Source organism: Alligator mississippiensis, chromosome 6, assembly GCF_030867095.1.
Source record: "Alligator mississippiensis isolate rAllMis1 chromosome 6, rAllMis1, whole genome shotgun sequence".
Taxonomy (NCBI): Eukaryota; Metazoa; Chordata; order Crocodylia; family Alligatoridae; genus Alligator; species Alligator mississippiensis.
The window spans coordinates 97423906-97441704 of NC_081829.1; the positions used below are offsets into that span (position 1 = coordinate 97423906).

The 17799-nt window shown below is 47.5% G+C and overlaps 1 protein-coding gene and 1 non-coding gene across 3 annotated transcripts in view; both read right to left on the bottom strand.

Moving 5' to 3' along the window:
• Positions 1-17799, bottom strand: part of SORCS3 (sortilin related VPS10 domain containing receptor 3) — a 419433-nt gene that overhangs the window by 303699 nt on the left and 97935 nt on the right. The gene's annotated exons all lie outside the window — the stretch shown is intronic.
• Positions 5793-5864, bottom strand: TRNAA-UGC (transfer RNA alanine (anticodon UGC)). Its single transcript has one exon. It is a non-coding gene; the product is annotated as a tRNA-Ala (tRNA).

The following is a 17799-nucleotide window of genomic DNA, read 5'->3' on the forward strand; positions in this document are numbered from 1 at the left end:
TTTTTTTTTTAATATAAAATTGGTGGCGGATGAAGCAGGATACTTGCTGCAGCAGGATGCACCATCTTTTGGGAGAGATGCTCATGGTACCCCAGATGCTACAGTCTCTTGACATGGCCCCGTGGCACTTTTTGCCAGAAGAATGCAAGTTAGCTTAGGTGTCCTGGCCAAATTTCAGCAATTATATCCTACCCATCTAATTAATCCTGGTAGCTTTTGCAGCACGCACCTTCACGACTGCTTCTAACACACCATTTTCCATCCATAACAAGTCGCCCCTTTCCACCTTGAAGGCTACGGCGACTCCTTGAGCCTGGCGGGTGGGTTGGTTGTGACACATGTGACGTCTTTTGGGTGAAAAGCGCTCCATCACAGCTAATATTATCAATATTAGGTGAGACATTTGGGGAAGGCACGGTGTATTAGTCAGCTTTTTAAAACGAACAGCAAAACACAGGCGGCATTCAAGTCCAATCCCAAGCCATTATGAGCAAACATGCTGGAAAAAAACAACCAGTTGAGAAATAACACAAATCACAGAAGTTAGAAATGGAAAAGCCCTATTAGGTTATCTAATCCATCCCTCTGACAAGGCATGATTGTTCCCCAAAGCATCTTTGCTAGCATTTCTAGATGGCCCTACTGCAAGTAAACAAGTATTCCCACTAGAAAAGACATCTAGATTGCTTAAAATAACAGAAGCCTGAGCTTTATCTCTGTGTAACTCAGTTAAACATAAATACAATCTCGACTGGCTGGTGGTGATATGATTTAAGGGCCCTCTATCATGCATTATAGGAAGCGATAGCAAAGAACTCATAATTTATTTTTATTGATTCAGCAACCCACACTGGATCATATCTCCCAATCCTCCCCCTTTGCTAAGATACCACCACCAAAGGCTTGGGAAATTTAATTTATCTTCTTTTTTAAAAAAAAAAAAAGCTGTATCTCACTACCTAGGTCTGGGGGGGGGGAAAAAAAAAAAAAAAAAAAATGAAAAAAGGACCCAGTTACTTTGCTAGCTTCAGCCTCGCTCCAATTATCTCCCAATACCATCTGCGAGCGGGCAGGGTTTGTGTTACAATTCAACTCTGCTGAACCGCACGCCAGGTGAAGGGTAATTTAACAGCTCCCAACACTGGGACCTGAGAAAGAAGGATAACCTGCACTTTAGAGTTTGCAGGCACAGGCTTCAAAAAACAGCTATCAATTAAAAAGAAAAACAGCTGATGGAAAGCAAGAGAGCCTGGCCCTTGGGATGGGATGAACTGCCAGGACCAGAGACGGATTCCAGACCATCTAAAGGCCAGTCTGATTTCATCACTGGTTGAAAATTTTTAAAGGGAAAATGCAGTTTCTGCCACATGGTTTCTTTCCCAATTTGCTTTTCTTTTCTGTCAGGAGGACCAAACTGGAATATTTCCTTTCAGAGACGTTACACTTGAACTAAACCAAAGTGTTTGGGTTTGATCTGATCCAATAGACTAAAGCGAGGTACAGACATTACGCTGCTCGTGCGTTCAGCCTGTGGAAAGTGCTTTGCAGCCGTTACCAAACAGACGTCCGCAGCACATAAAGCACTTTCAAAACAAGGGATCCTGCTCCAAGTTAACCCTGGATGGATGCGCTATCAAACTACAGCGCTTTAGCCGAACATGTGTACCATATCCCATCCCGAGTCAAGGTAGGTCGCGTTCCCCCAGCATCCCCTTACTGGGGGGCTTGCCAGCCTCAGTTGGTGCTCGTCTGCTCCAGGTACACACCGGCGTAGCCCCAACCCCAGGCTGTCACAGAGAAGACAAAAAGCTGTGCCGAGGGCTGGGTGGGAGAAGGAAGTCCTCCCCCACTGCCACCATGCAGACCCAGCCCACCCCCCCACAAAACTTGCCCCAATCTGGGAGGGGCTGTGTGGCACAGGGGCTCCCTTTCCCCACCCCCAGTTTCCAGTGCTGCCAAAATTCAGCCCGTGCGCTTTCATGCTGCAGCTGCCAAGGGGTTGGGGGGGCAAGGGGGTGAGCCCCCCTTGCAATATGGACCTGGCCAGCCCATCACCCCCAAATGCAACCAGACATCTGGGGGGAGCCATGCAGTATGCAAACTGGGGCATTCCTTACACACCTAATTTTCATAGCAGCAATTATGTGATGACTTCAGGATAACAACAAGGATTCACAGAAGGCAGAGACGCATTCACCAGATGGTCGCACCCCGCAGTACGGGTTCAAACCTTATTGCCGCTACTCATGCCACCACTTTGAAAATGGGAAGAGAACGGATGGCCTGGTCCTTGCAATGTTCGTCGTCTTATTCACGTAAGCAGCCGGAAGAGACATATCCTGTCCATGCCAGGCTTGTACTTATAGGGCTTAAATCCCGCAAATGGGTAAGAGAGCTCCTATGGAAAGCAACCCTAGGAACAAGCAAACTCTGGCAGAAAGGTGATGCGAGCATCCTGTCGAGGCTGGATATGAGGGCCGTGCAAGGATCAGGCTGCAACGTCGCTGCTCCAGGGGACGCTGAGCAGAGGACCTGGAGATTAGGCCCTCCATCGCTTCAGGCATCCGTTATGAAGCACATGGCAGTTTTATTCAACTTCGCCCATGTTTAGTTCATTGCACTGAAATCTATTCTAAACTTTGGGAAGGAGGGGCAGGGAATAAACTCTTTCCTTTAATATCAACACCCATCTGCTGAAGGGCTGGGGTCAGCTGAGAAAATGTACAGATTTCACGCAATTTGGGGGTGAGGTATCTGGATTAGGGGACTATTTACGGCTCTCGGGAAGCTCAAATTAACGTTAACGCGGGCGACAAGCGCCAGCTGTGCTGTACAGTGCCATTCAGCTTTTATTTTTCATAACATCTTTCATAAAAATCATCTCCCAGAACGCTTTTACAAAGAGGCTGTAAATAACACAATTGCACAGTTGAAGAATGAGCGGCAGCAGAGAGAGGTAGGAGGAGGAGGAGGGAGCAGGGGCACTGGGAGTTGAGACTAGAAGTGAGGACGCGGAGGAGCAGGCTGGTCCGTGCACTGTCACGAGCAAGGTCACTGGCGGGTTTAAAAAGCTCAGAGGGCAACACGGAAACCACTTCGGAGGTGAGGCAGGTGATGATATCGGGTAACGACCCACATTTAGCACTAAATCCTAATCCCAAACCCGAGCGCATGGAAGGAAATGCTGCAGAAGCAAGGACTTCAGGAGGCATCTACAAATTAAGCTGAAGGATCAACAAGGACACGTGCAGAGTGCTGCACCTAGGGTGCAAACATATCCAGCACATCTACTGGCTGGGAAGGGACCCTCCCAGCAGCACAGCAGCGGACAGGGATCTCGGAGTCACAGTGGATCCAAGATGAACGCGAATCATCAGTGTGATGAAATCACCAGCAAAGCTAACCGCACTTTATCGTGCATCAGCAGATGCATGACAAATAGCTCCAAGGAGGTGATACTTCCCTCTATGCAGCATTGGTCAGACAGCAGTAGGAGCACTGCGTCCAGTTTTGGGCGCCGCACTTCAAGAAGGATGTGGATAGACTCGAGAGGATCCAGAGGAGGCCGCTCGTATGGTCAGGGGCTTACAGGACAAGCCCTATGAGGAGAGCCTGAGGGACCTGCACCTCTTCAGCCTCCGCAAGAGAAGGCTGAGAGGTGATCTTGTGGCCACCTACAAATTCATCAGAGGGATGCAGCAAGGGATCGGAGATGCTCTGTTCACCAGGGCGCCTCTTGGGGTAACAAGGAGCAATAGTCACAAATTGACAGAGAGCAGATTTAGGCTAGATGTCAGGACAAACATCTTCACGGTAAGGGTGGCCAAAATTTGGACTGGGCTGCCAAGGGAGATGGTGCTCTCCCCTATCTTGGGGGTCTTTAAAAGAAGGCTGGATAGGCATTGTCTGACCCCAGCACCCTTTCCTGCCTATGCAGGGGGTCGGACTCGATGATCTGTTGAGGTCCCTTCCAACCCTAGCATCTATGAATCTATGAATAAGGACCAAATTTTAAACAGGCCGTTATGGGCTTGAGTCACCTAGTGGGATTTCGAAAGGGAGTCAATCAGGTGAGGTGCCAAACTTGCAAGGACAGCCTTTGCAAATCCCACTGGGCACCCATCTGCACTTCCAGGATCTTTGAAAAGTTCCTTTAAAAATCTCTCCCTTTCATCAGCTGCTACTAGTCGTAGACTGTTCCCATCTAAACCAAGCACCCACAGGAACAGGACGCATCTCACACTTTGCCATGTCGTACAAACAACCCCTGTTTAGAAGATGCCTCCCTGGCAGCTTGGGGTCTGCCACGGTGCTACCACCTTGCAGGGTGCTGGTTTCACGACACACATATCATCGTTCTCCATGGATCGTGATCATGTTCTGAATCCAGCACCTTCAGTTGTGAAACGTGAGCTTTTAGGAGTGCCTCTGCTCCTGAAAGGGATCACAAAATATACTTTGCCCATTGCACATGAGAGAGACCAAGGCTGGCCCTTATAACAGGCACGTTCTAGCACCAGAGGAGCTAGGATTTCACGCCAGTGAGAAGAAAACCACAGTCCACAATCACTGCATTTCCTGCCAATTGGAGGGAGACAACCTTCTTGCATCCAATCCCTCTCATAACTCAGATATAAAAAGACCTCTACCGTTACTGCCACATGAGCAGATCTCTGTTAGATGCCAGCACAATTGGGGCCAACAGTTTAGCTGTAAAATATCCATCCCTACCCATTTCGAGTCACCTGCAGCGGTAGAGTTTGGGAGAGGTGGGTCCATACAAAAGCAGTTTATGCCCAATTCATTTAAAATAACTATGGTGACTCAGTTGTGCTAAAATTGGCCGAGAAAACTCCCCAGTACAAACAGTAGGTGCAGCAGAAATGGTTTCAGATGCTTTTATTTGCCCGATTGCTTGCTCAGTGCTTACAGCAGGAAAGGTGCTTATACAATTGGAGTCTAAATTAAACAGTGAACGCCTCAGTGCCCCCACACCCATTGCAAGCAATGATGATCTTCACAGATGAAAATGTGAACATAACCTCAAGGCTAAAGCTTCAAATTCAGCTCACTGGGAAATGAAATGTTCCACTTGCTGTTAAGGAAGAAACAAGACGGTATTTTCTATTTAAAAGCCATTGTACTTTTTCAGTGGTTCTCTAATTACCTGCTCAAGTCCTTGGCAGTAAGGAGAGCACTTAGACATGGAGCCTCCTCATTGTTGGAGGTTTCATATGGTCTGTGTGGCACTGTGTCACCACCAGACCATAGGCCCGCAGTGGAATACACGTGTTGTAATTCATTGTCCAGGAAGAACCAAAGTTCATCTTTAACATAAATGCAAAATATTATTCTAATCAAGTTGATATTATTATCCCTCCACCAAAATCGGTCCAATAATTGGGACTCGACAGATGACAAGATGAGGGAAGAGATGCACCTGCTGCAAATCGGTGCTTGTGTTTGGTTTTACTGCCTGGTTAAATGGGACTTGCACATGAGTTTGGCGTTGTAAATGGTGAGAGGCCTTAGCCTCTAATGCACTCTGGGGATGTAGGAGTTACCCTGACTTACAGATGGGAACTAAGGCACAGGGAAACTAAGGATTAGGTCCCCTAAAGCGAGTAGACATTTAAGTACTGCACAGCTGTCAGTGTAGATTCATAGATGTTAGGGTCGGAAGGGACCTCAATAGATCATCGAGTCCGACCCCCTGCATAGGCAGGAAAGAGTGCTGGGTCTAGATGACCCCAGCTAGATGGTTATCTAACCTCCTCTTGAAGAAAAGCAGCTGGAGATGCTGGGGATTGAACCCAGGACCTCCTACATGCAAAGCAGGCGCTCTACCACTGAGCTACATCCCCCAGCACCTAGATACGCAAGCCCAATAGCTGGACCCTCAAAAAAAAAGACAAAAAAACCCCAAAAAACAGCTCAGCATTGCTCAACCCTGGTGGCATGAGAAGTCTCAAGGCAACTTTTTTTTTTTTGCCATTGATGTTTCCTAGGCACCTCTAGGTCTGCTTGTGCTCATGACCACAATGACCTGTCTCCACAGCGCTTAGCTTGGCACCTGGCTAACCTTGAAGCTCCACTGAGATCCACACACAAGGCATCCTTTCTCCTTGCCAGCAGGGCCCACACCGGTAGGAGAGTCTTACAGGACCAGGACTTCCAGCTGGGGGAGGAGATGGTAGGGATCTCACTTCCTTTTACCCAATAACCCAGGGGTCAGAGCAGCTACCCTGGGATTTGAGATGAGGATTCAAATCCCACTCCTTCTACCTAAGGCAATATGAACAACTGGCCAGCCGTCTCCTCTCAGCACCATAGAGACTTAGGCCTTTCTAGACATGCCCACAAGCAGACCTGCAGGCACCTAAGGAACCTCAATCGTGATAAAAAGCAGCTCAAACCATCAAGCATCCTCAGAGCCCCCTATCAAATACAGAGATGACAGTGGCAGCTGCTACAACAAACTGCATCACCGATAACCCAGTGGGTTAGGGCATCCACCCACAAGATGCAAGTCCTAATCCCCTCGGGCGAGCGAACTAGACTTGGTTCTCAGACATCCCAGGGGAGTGCTGTAACTGCTAACCAAAGAGGGAAAGGGGAGAGCAACGCCTTCTCCAGCTGCATTTTGTAAGAAAGAAGTAGCTCAGGTGCCTGAGTTAGGACTGTGCATCCTATAGTTCAAGCCCTTCTCATTTTTTCCACCATTGAGGTTCCCTGGGTGCCTTAGGTCCACTACGGCGCTTCCTTGCAGCCTGGAGTTTGATGCCCGTCTCCCTGCAATGAAGGGTGGGGTTTATGGCACGCTGCACCCCTCAGTATTTCCTATGGGCCAGCTTAAGCAGTGCCACTCAGTATTCATGCCTCTTCCATGGCTATCTTTGATAGGCACCTAACACTCCTCAAGTATTGCATGAGTAGCCCGAATGCCTGCCTCCAGGCTGTGGATGCCAACAGGTAGCAAAGTACTGCCCTTTTGTAGACTGATCCCTAAGTAATTGGACCAAGGTCACAAAAGGAGTCTCTGTGGCAGAGCAAGGAACTAAACCCAGGTCCCCAACTTGGTATTCAAAGCACAGCATCATCCTCCCTAGTGTGAGATTACTAGCTCCTCGGGTGGTAGGAAAGCAGTGTCTGTGGAAGAAGGATATAGAAAATATAGTTTATTGGCAGAGGTTCCAGCTGGATGTAGTCTGCCAGAAATTACTGAACGCTGTGCAGAATTCTCTTTTTTTCACTTTTTTATTTGCTAAGACATTTGTATAGTTGCCTCAAAACCTGACCTTGTGTGAAAGGAACTGGAAAGAAACATGCATTTTCATAAATTTGTCCTCCAAATGAATTAAGCTGTTTTCTCAGGGAACACGCACACCAAAAAAACCCCAAAACATTTGCAACACAGATACTGATCTTGGCCCCAAATTGTATTTGTTGGGGTAACTCAGGGCAAAATCCATTTATACGTTTTTGAGCTCAGTAAGTACAAGAAATACATTTTCACCACTTCAGACATATCTTGTGTTAATGTCTACACCAGGAGATGTGGAATGGCGCACTTAAAGCTGTCAAAGGCAATTTTTCTTACAGACTTAAGTGCTGTTGCTTAAAAAAAAAAGTTGAGAAAAACAGAGGAAGCTGAATTCAAATCTAGTATAATGCAACCTTATGGCTGAAAACTGTCAAGTCATAAAAGTCAGGAAATTCAGAAGCATGGATCCAAACAACACGAGGATCATATCAAGGTGTATGGGAAAAGCAGCAAAAAGATCACTGCTTTATACAGTCCTTCGGCAGCTGCTAGACTGGCCCCAAGGGTAGGTATAAATGAACCTGGTCATATATAAACCTCATCCTTGCCCCCGTTACTGCAGACCTGCTCAGGTCTAGAAGAGCTGGAATCTCATCTCAGCAGTTCCCCCCCCCTCACATCTAAGAGATCCTGATCTTGCTAAGAAATTCATGGGCTCCACTTAGCAAGTCACCTTCAAGTCATACTGCAGATCCTCATCTGTCTGAAACCCGTTTATATCCACACGTTGATTATGTGAACTACCAACCTGCTTGTAACAGGAGGGACAGCAGGGTCGCCGTGCTAGCCCTTGCCGCCTCCTCTACTGTGCCAAGCTTCGGACTTGCATCCTCCTATTCTCGCCCGCCACGACTTTGATGATAAGTGTTTTTGTCGGGAGGCTACCGCTCCTCCACTTGGCCATAGTTCTCCTGCTCCGGGTGTCCGACGTCTAGGCCTTGCGGACCTCTCTATACGCCCCCCTTCTCACCAGGCTCTTCTTCCCTCTGCAAGGCCGCCCTCTCTCACAGGTTCTGCCCTTGGCAAGGCTGCCCTCTCTCACCGGGCTCTTCCCCCTGCCAGGCTGCCCTCTCTCACCGGGCTCTGCCCTCTCTCACGGGCTCTGCTTTGGAGCTGGGGTCTGTACCCCCGAACTCCGTGCCCTCACAGGGGCTGGGGTCCTCACTCTACCGTGAGTCCCCTTATAGCCTCCCCCAAACCACCGGTGTAACAATAGCAAACACAAACAACAACATAAGCACAAGCCCCTGGGCTCCGACGCAAACATAAGCCTCCAGCTATAACTGTGCTCAGGCCTACCGGGTTTTCTCTCCTGCCGCGGTGACCAATGCTGCTCTGGCATTCAGGTTCTCTCTTCTGGCCAGGAGCTTCCTCATCCTTAGCTGTTGGTAGGGAACTCCTGCTGTCTTAAATGCCAGCCACCAACTGCCTCTGGTCTCAGCTCCCCTCTTCCTCATAAGAGCCAGGCCTTGCCTCTTATAGCCAGCTGACCGCTGGCAGGTGTGGGTCGTTTGCTGGCTCCCACTGCCTTGGCAATCAGCACCTGAGGAGTCTTCTGCACTCTCTCAGTAGCAGGCACCTTAGTGTCCTGCTACGCTGCTCACCAAAAACGCAAAAAATTGAACACTTGTGCATAAATGCCTGTGGTGCACAGACATGGGTCCTTTTGTGTACTAGGTGTTTTACCAATATTGTTCGAATGGATTTGTTTTTACCTTATCTTCCTCTTTCTTTTTTATGCTATTTTGGACCAAAACCACGCTTCAGGAGTCTCCCCGATGGTGCCTACATCCAGCCGCCCCCCTTCCTGGAGCAAACCCACAAGCCTGGGGTAGTGCTGCCACCACCCAGGCACTGGTCCCTGTTAGGGCTCTGTGCAGCCCAGGGTAGGCAGACCCTGAAAGCCATAGGGGTGCTTTGCCCACTGGTAAAATTTCTGGGTGCTTCTTACGGCCTGAAGCCTCCCAGGATAATCTCAGATGCACCTGAGGTAGTTAATAAACAGCCAAGCACTTCTGGGACCAAACTGCATGCTCTGACCCCTCTCCCCTCGGGAATTCACAGCCAGACATGCTGAGCCATGCAGTACACTTAAGCTTTTCATATGGGTCTATGTCTAATTAGGACACTTAAATACACATTTAACCTGTAAGCATATGGTCAGCCTGCTTGCAATAGCAGAGGAATAAATCTGGTGACCCAAGAGGTCTCTTCCAGTCTCCTGTCCTATAGGCCCATGATGGTTCACTCAAGCTCCACCTGTACTGATGACACTCCAAGGCCAGCACCTGAATAAGCCATGTGGCACAGCATGGCATCATGGAAAGCTTGTACCTGTTCTATAGGATTTCAGTCTCCAGGCCATGTTGACTACTTATCTAGCAGGCCGATACCTTTTGCCATAAGCAGATTCCTTTCAAAAGAAACTCGTGGATTATAATGCCAGATGAATTGTAGTTTGCCTTCTTGCATATGGATATATGCAGGAAATCTTCCATAGCCTTCCAGCCCATTACTGTGGTACTGAGCCTGTGCTTAACATAGGAAATCCTCCAGAAAGGAATCTAACTGGGATGCAAACATGGGACTTGCAGGGGAAAGTACCACGCAAACATGGCAATAGGACTTGCAGGGAAGAACGGATTCAGGTAGCTTTTACAAAGACTAATGTTTAGAATGTGTTTTATAGGTTTATATAAAGAGAAGAGAAAATAAGAGGGCCATGTCTTTTCCCCCTACATACTTACATAGGGCCAGGTCCTATTGCTCCTATTAGGTGCGCAAGTGGACTTGGGCACCTGAGTGCAATTCTATTCCCCCCACCTTCTCAAGTGCCTGACCAAGCAGCTAATGCCGAAGATGGTGAGACCACCTTCTCCTGCTCGCTACTTTTTTGCAATTCGATATTAAGCGCAGGATGATTGTGCGATACACAAGTAGATGCACAAATGGATTTTCAGGACTCGAACAAGATGAAACAAAAATCGCTCTAAGGAGCCTACAGCCACTCAGGGGTCCAGTAAGCAGGACAGCCAGGGTGTTTCAAGCCAAGTGAGCGTCATCGTCCCCACTTTACACAGGAGAAAACGGAGCGGGAAAGAACCAGGATCCAAGACCCGTGAGTGTCATACCACAGCTTAGCACAGAGTAGCCCCTGCTTAGGGGCTGGCTGTTAGGAAGTACCTGAAAGATGCTAGCAATTAGCATCCCTGTTACCTTTGGTGAGACCATGGCAGCAAGGTCACATACAGGGTACCAGCCTGTCTCGCTGTGTGCAATGGAAACCCATGCTGACAGGTAAACCGGTGCGATGTGCGACAGCCAGCCACACTCCCTGCATGGCAAAAGGAGGGAACAGGCATCTCAGCTGTCAAGGTCCAGACTCAAAGCAGCTGCCGTCACTGCAGACAAGTGGGAGATGTCTAAGGAATGAACCATCCACCTCCCCTTTCACCCCTTCTAACAGCCTGTCTTCGTACCTGCTCCCGCTCTCCACTGCCGCCTGCGCACACACCAGCGAAATGATGGACTGTCGTGATGTGTTCGGGGCGCTCAGCCAAGCAGGGGGTGCATTCTTCCTGGATGCGGGAGCTCAGAGGTACAACGGCACGTAATGCATTCAGCAGGAGGATAGGGACACGGGCTGAGCACCAGCAGGGCAGAAAGAGGGAGAAAGAACAAAGGAAATCCAAGCACTGACACGCTGACATCCGAAACACTTGGAGGGGCACAGCCAGCAGTCCCCAGACACTTGCAAGACAAAAGCAAAGAAGCACTTGCAGGAAAACTCTTTCCCATCTGTTTCTCTCAAAACAGGAATGGCAAAAGGCCGTTCTGCTGCCCAACCCCTTGGATTGACACTATCTGTTGGAAGACCTAGATGTGTTGCATTGCTAAAAATCAATGCAAAAGGAAATGCGTGGTCCAGGGTTTGCAGGAGGTGGTTGGAAATCCTGATAGAGCCAGGGATGGAAACCACGTGACTGACAATCCGACTCTCCTACCTCCATTTCCCAACCGCCTGCATGTGATCAATGCTTGGACAGTACCTTACCCTGAAAGGCTCCAGAGAAGTCCAGAACTCAGCCAGTCCCCTGCTTGGCCCTTACAATACCCTGTGTTGAAGATGGCTGCAAACTTACTCCTACCGTTCATTATTTATACCCAATGCACAGGACACTGTTTATACCCAATGCGCCTATCCCAGTGCCAATCCAGGTCCTGTGACAGCAAAGCACACATACTTCCCAGTTTGCCCACTGTGGAGGACTCTATCGAAAAAACTGGGCCACACCAGCAGCGGCCCCTTCCTGGGTCTTCTTGCGGTCTCTACCAACCGACCTCTATTCAAGCCCAGGTATAAATACACTGAAATCCAAACTTTTTTCAGGTCTTCTAGGAGCTCCTGAGAACTACCCTAACTCTTCAGCGACTCTGGAAGGTGACAATGAGTTCAAAGACACGTCCTTGTAAAACTGAAGAGAGGTTTCTTCTCTCTTTCCTCACTAGCCTAGAATGTACAGGTTTGGGTTTTTTTCCCCAACTTTTTCTGCTTTTCCTTCTGTATTTCATGGTCGCATTACTAAAGCTACCCTCCTTCTGCATTTCTCTCTAAAGTTTCTTAACAGTTTGATTAGCAAAATTTTGCCTAAACATATTGTTGTAATGTAGCAATGCATGACCAATTATACAGGGTTCCATAATTAATTAACTGTCATCAGTACAACTAACATTACAGCATGTGTATATACCCTTTATATTCCATGTTTATTGTTTAGCAATAATCTGTCTGTAGTTAAGCCTTTGGCAATGGCTTTCTAGCAAGCTGTTGTTGCTCCCTGTTATGCCTTCCTTGCTTAACCTAAATTATGGATTTTACCATTTGCTTTGCTAGGTATGCTAATTGCTTCAAACACTCTGCTGAACCTGCCATTTGTAACACTCAGAAATTTCACACTGTGGTCATTTAAGCAGCTTCATCTGCAGCCCTGCCTACGCCCTTAAAAATAGCCAGGGCTGGCAACAAGATCTACTAGGAAACTAATTCTTTCTTCTTGGCACCGAAGCCAAAATCTTAATAGGAAACAAAACAAAATTAAACATTAAAGGGGGGGGGGAAAAGGAATATCCAAATTTAAAATATTTTGAAAAATAAACAAGAGCTTCTCGTGGCATTAAAGCCTCATGCCCTAGGTATTCATGTTTGGAGGTGTATGGGGTCTTATGAAGGCAGGTTATGACACATCATCCCACTGTGGGTCTCTTGGACCTTCAACCAAAGCAGCTAAGTAGCCACAGGATACTGGACTAGATGGACCCATGTGGGCAATTCCCACCATTTGCATTCTCAGAGTAACGCAACAGAGAATCAACCTGAAGCAGGACAAGTCCCAGGGAGAGTATAAGCCAAGCAAAATCATTCCTGTTCCCTGTTAAATCTGATGGAGTCTCTGAAAGTGTCACCTTTCTCTTTTCCATTATGAGAGTGGGTAGCGAACAACTGGGGGAACAAGGCAAGCTGCTGATAGCCCTACATTGCAGCGCACAGCCAGGTTTCTTAGAAACAAGAGCATAAAAAGATGGCAGCATCCTTGATGATGACGATAGTAATAAAATCATAGGAAATTAGGTTTGGAAGGGACCTCAGGAGGTCACGTCTAGTCCAACCCCCCGCTCCAAGCAGAACCAGCCCCAACTACATCATCCCAGCCAAGGCTTTGAGCCAGGTCTTGAAAACCTCCAAGGATGGAGAGTCCACCACCTCTCTAGATAACCCATTCCAGGGCTTCACCAGTTTTTCCTAATATCCAACCTAAACTTCCCTTGCTGCAACCTGAGACCTTGCTCTTTTTTGCTGTCATCTGCCACCACTGAGAACAGTCCAGCTCCATCCTTTTTGAAACCGCCCTTCCATTAGTTGAAGGCTGCTATTAAATTCCCCCTCAATTTTCTCTTCTCCAGACTAAATAAGCCCATTTCCCTCAGCCTCTCCTCACCAGTCATGTGCCCCAACCCACTAATAATGATGATGATGTCAATGAAAACAAGAGATAAGAATAAAATTCAGACAGGGTTGTCTATATATGTTCTAGATAGCTACAGGCAGCCTTTAAAGGCCATGGTTGTATCCCTGTACCTTGCCTGGATCTGTCCTCCTCTGTAGAGGAAGTCACTAACAAAAGTGAACATACCGAGGTAGTCAACCTGTGGCAAACACGCTTTGTTCAGCACATGAGCTCCAGGCACACAGTAAAGGGAGGTGCCAAAATGGAGGTGGGGGATCAAGTCTCTGACCACATGGAACAGAGTGGGGGGGCAGGACACTGCTGGGAGAGCAGGTGCCAGGTGATACCACCGAAAGCCAGGTTAACCCTTCCTTGACCCTGCAGCTGCTGCCAAATTCAGGGCCTTGGTGAGTCAAAGAATCCTAGAAATGTAGGACTGGAAAAGACATCAGGAGGTCATCTAGTCCAGCCCCCTGTCCAAGGTAGGATCACCCCTATCCACACCATCCCACGCAAGTGCTTGTCTAACCTACTCCTAGGACAACACAATCAACCCTGTCACACAGCTACAAGGCATATTGTCCAAAAAACCCACGAAGAGCACCCTAACCCGCCACAGGTAAAGCAAGTGCCTACGTTCCTCCTACAACATATCTAGGTCCATTTGAGGATCAGATACTCTGCAAGTTCACCTCTACTCCACAGGTTCCATTAAAAGTCCATACATTGGGGTCCTTCATTGAATCACTGAACCTCAGAAGGTGTCAGTGTCTAAGAATTGATCACGATAACCTAGCTCCCTGGGGACTGGCATCTAAATACAGCTGACTCCGAAATTCAACTTCCTGATATTTCATCTCACTGGCTGCAGAGAGGTTACACAAGTGCTAGATTTGTCCAAGACAGCAGAGCTCAAATGCAAAAGGGGAGGGAGAAAAAACCCCCAGCAGCTGTCTTTTTAGAGCAAATTTAGTATTTGAGAAGGAAGGATGCTACCCAGCCTCAGAGACTGAAGACAAGACTTCTCTCATCTTTAAACAGAGGATAGGCGGCAGCAGGCCAGAGCTCCTGGTGGGGTATTAATTAATTGACAGATTCTTAGCGCTTAGCTTATTTATTAATAAAAAGTCCAGATCAGTCTAACACAGCTCAATTAGTTTATTGATTGGCCTTAATCTAATAGCAATGCCAGCTAAAATAGGTATCATCTATCAATACCTTGCTCTCCAATGTCATACCCTAGCACTAACCGGGAGGTGTCCCTTTAAAAGACAAGGTAGCTCAACCTTCATTCATTCTTGTGATTTGGTACGGAAACTTGTCAATGAGAGTATCTGGGACATTTTGTTTCCTTTGTCTAAAACAGAGGCTGGATCTCAGCCTTTTCCACCTATACGTGGCAAAAACTTCCTAGTCCCACAACCCTTTATATCTGGCCAAACAGGGCTTCTAAATCCCATTCTTGCCATCGGGTATTCATGGCCTTTGATAAGAGTTACCTTTCTTAGGGTGCAAGCTTCACCATCCTGACTGGTTGAGCAGGGGGGACAAACTCATCCCAGGCCGGATCTGGACCATGGGCCCCTCCCAAAGTAGGTCCAGAGGTTCAGCATCAGGATCTCAGGGTGGTGGCAGGGATCCAGTGGCCACAGGGTAAGTGATGGCTATCTGCCTGCCAGCCCAACAGGGCCCAGGGGCCCTGAACTGTGCAGCAGACCCTGCCCCCTAGCCCCACCCCAACTTCAAGTAGCCTACCAGTAGTCCAGTGGGCCAGGCAGAGCAGCACCTCAGCCTAGATCTGGCCCACGGGCCATATACTTGACACCTTTGCATTAGAGAAAGGCCAAAAACCTGAAGCAGGTAGTTAAACCCCTTAAATTCAGGAGGTTCTAATAAAACTTTGATCACATGCTCCCTACCTTGGCTCTCAATTTTTTGAGTCCAATTCAGTGCAAATAATGAATATTGCTTAATTCTTTTATAAACACCTGCATAAAAATCAGCGCTCCCAAACCCTTAAAAGTATAATTCACATGAATCATCAACAATCTCCAGGAGTCACCAAACAGCAAAGCAAAGCAAAAAAAAAAAAAATCCCACCATCAAGGAAACCACCACATTCCCAAAATCACCACTGCCCACGCACTTCCCAAGAGACACCGAGAACCAGAGCAAACACCCATATGGGAGGTCAGTCCTGAGCTATATACAGCCCAGAACCGCACTACCAAAGATAACAAATCTCACCATAGACAACTCTTGTGATTTTATCATAAGCCTAGAGATATTCAGTGGATTTGTTTTCCCCTCCAGTCTTGGAGTCATTTGTGATTATTTGGGAATCTTGGCTTCTATTGGACAAAAATGTTTCTAAGTCCTTCCATACACCAAAAAGCTTGGTAATGGAATCTAAGATGATAGATAGACAGATAGACAGATAGATAAACTATGCTTTCTAAGCCAATTGTGCAGTGTGAGGGGCGGGAGGTTGACTACACCGAGTTCAGGTAGGAACCGTTACACCTAGTTCTTGCAACTGCCAGGAGTCCTTCAACAGCCAAGACCACTGGATTTGCATTAAAACATAAAGAGAAAAACCCGCCTTGATTCAAGCATGCCACAACAGTGGGAGAATGTGAAGTATTTTTAGGTCAACGGCTTAGCATTCACAGCACATGAGGCTTTCTTGATTAAATAAGAGATCTGTGAGAACATAATAAACCTGTAATTTTATTGGCTGAGTTTTACGGAACAATTTAGAATACATGGATTGCAGTGTTAAGCAAACCGCGGCTCATGTACAACACCGGTGAATTATAGGGACTTGGCAATGAGCTGACCAGTTGCTTCCCTCGGATTCGAATAACAATCACCCGCCTCATCACAACACAATAGAAAATGAAGATACAAGAGGACTATTAGCTCATCTTGAAAGCACTGGATGGTTTCCTGCAGGGTAAATTTCTAATGGTCCTTCCCAATGTAACTGTAAAAGCTTCAAGCAATGTGGCTCCTACAAATTCCCTTTGAAAGATTATTCCAGTGCATCACAGAGCTCACTAGCAGGAAGTTCAGTCTAACTGCTCCTTTTTACATCTTCTTACAATTGTTGCGATCCTTAGCAATCCCCTAGCATATCTCTTCCTTAGAACATGCAGACTTCTGTAGGCTTTGTGAAGAAATCCCTCTCTGGGATGGGACATTCCAGCTGCCCCTCGGGTTTCACTCTGGTGCAACCTGGTCACCTAGGTGACCAGGCTGTAAAAATTCCTGAGGGGAGGGGAGCTTGCTCTCTTCCTCTTCCTGTAGCAGTCATTTTGGGGAACTCCAGAAAGAGACAGAGAGAGAGTCACTCTGAATGATTTTACTGTGAGTAGAGTTGGAAACTTAGCTCGTAGATTAGATCTAAGTAATTTAGACGCATGTTAAAAGGGTCACCAAACCCAAATTTGATGAAAGGCTCAATGGATTCTATATTGCTCAAGACGTTTTTTCTAAAATCCCTTTGTTCTTCCCCCTCCCCCATTCTCTCTCTGTCTCTGATCAATAAAAGGCTATCTGGATCAGCACACCTAGCTGTGAATGCCTGAGGGGAGAGGGGTCAGAGATGCACTTTTGCTCCTAGCAGCGCTCGGCTGATTATTAACTAATTCAATCCTACCTACGGTTTCTCTGGGATGCTTCAGGCTATAAAATGCACCCAAAAATAATTCCAGGGGGCAAAGCACCCCCAAGCATGGCTGGGCCTGTGTACCCCAGGCTGCACAGAGCCCTAACAGAGACCAGTGTCTGGGTGGTGGCAGCACTACCCCAGGCTTGCAGGAGGTCTGCAGAAAGGGGGACAGGCAGACGTAGGCTCCCCAAGGGAGACTCCTGGAGCATGGTTTTGGGCATGGCACAGTGAGGTGGGTGGCTCGGCATAGTAGCACCCCCTACTGTCCCGCCACAGACTTATGCCACCATTTCACATTGGGTGTCCCTTGGCCTTGCACATATTTAGTTCAGTAAATATTTCCTCATTAACTCAGACATGTGAAAGGGATTCAAGGCAATTAGAAAAATATTTTACACTCTTATGGCACTTTCCAGGTGAGGATTGAAACTCTGGGGCTGACAAACTGTCATACCTTATTGGCTTGCATTTCTGGCCAATGGAGGCTCTGCCCCTGTGCTTACAAATGAAGGCTCAAAAGGCTGCTGAGAGCTTGTAATTACTATTTCCATTTTACAAATGCAGAAAATGAGGCAGCGAGAGTTTGAACAACAGTTCCAAGTTCATAAAGCAAAACACCGGGAGGGCCGGGAGCAGAATCTCCTGGGTCCCAGCATATTGTGTCCTTTAATGCAACATCATCATCTGAGCAGCTTCTCAGGAGAAGCTCTATGAGAAAAGCCATGCCAAGGGTAAAACTGTGCTAGAGGCAGCAAGTAACAGGTAAGAAGGAGCCATGACAGGAAACGCTGTTCTGA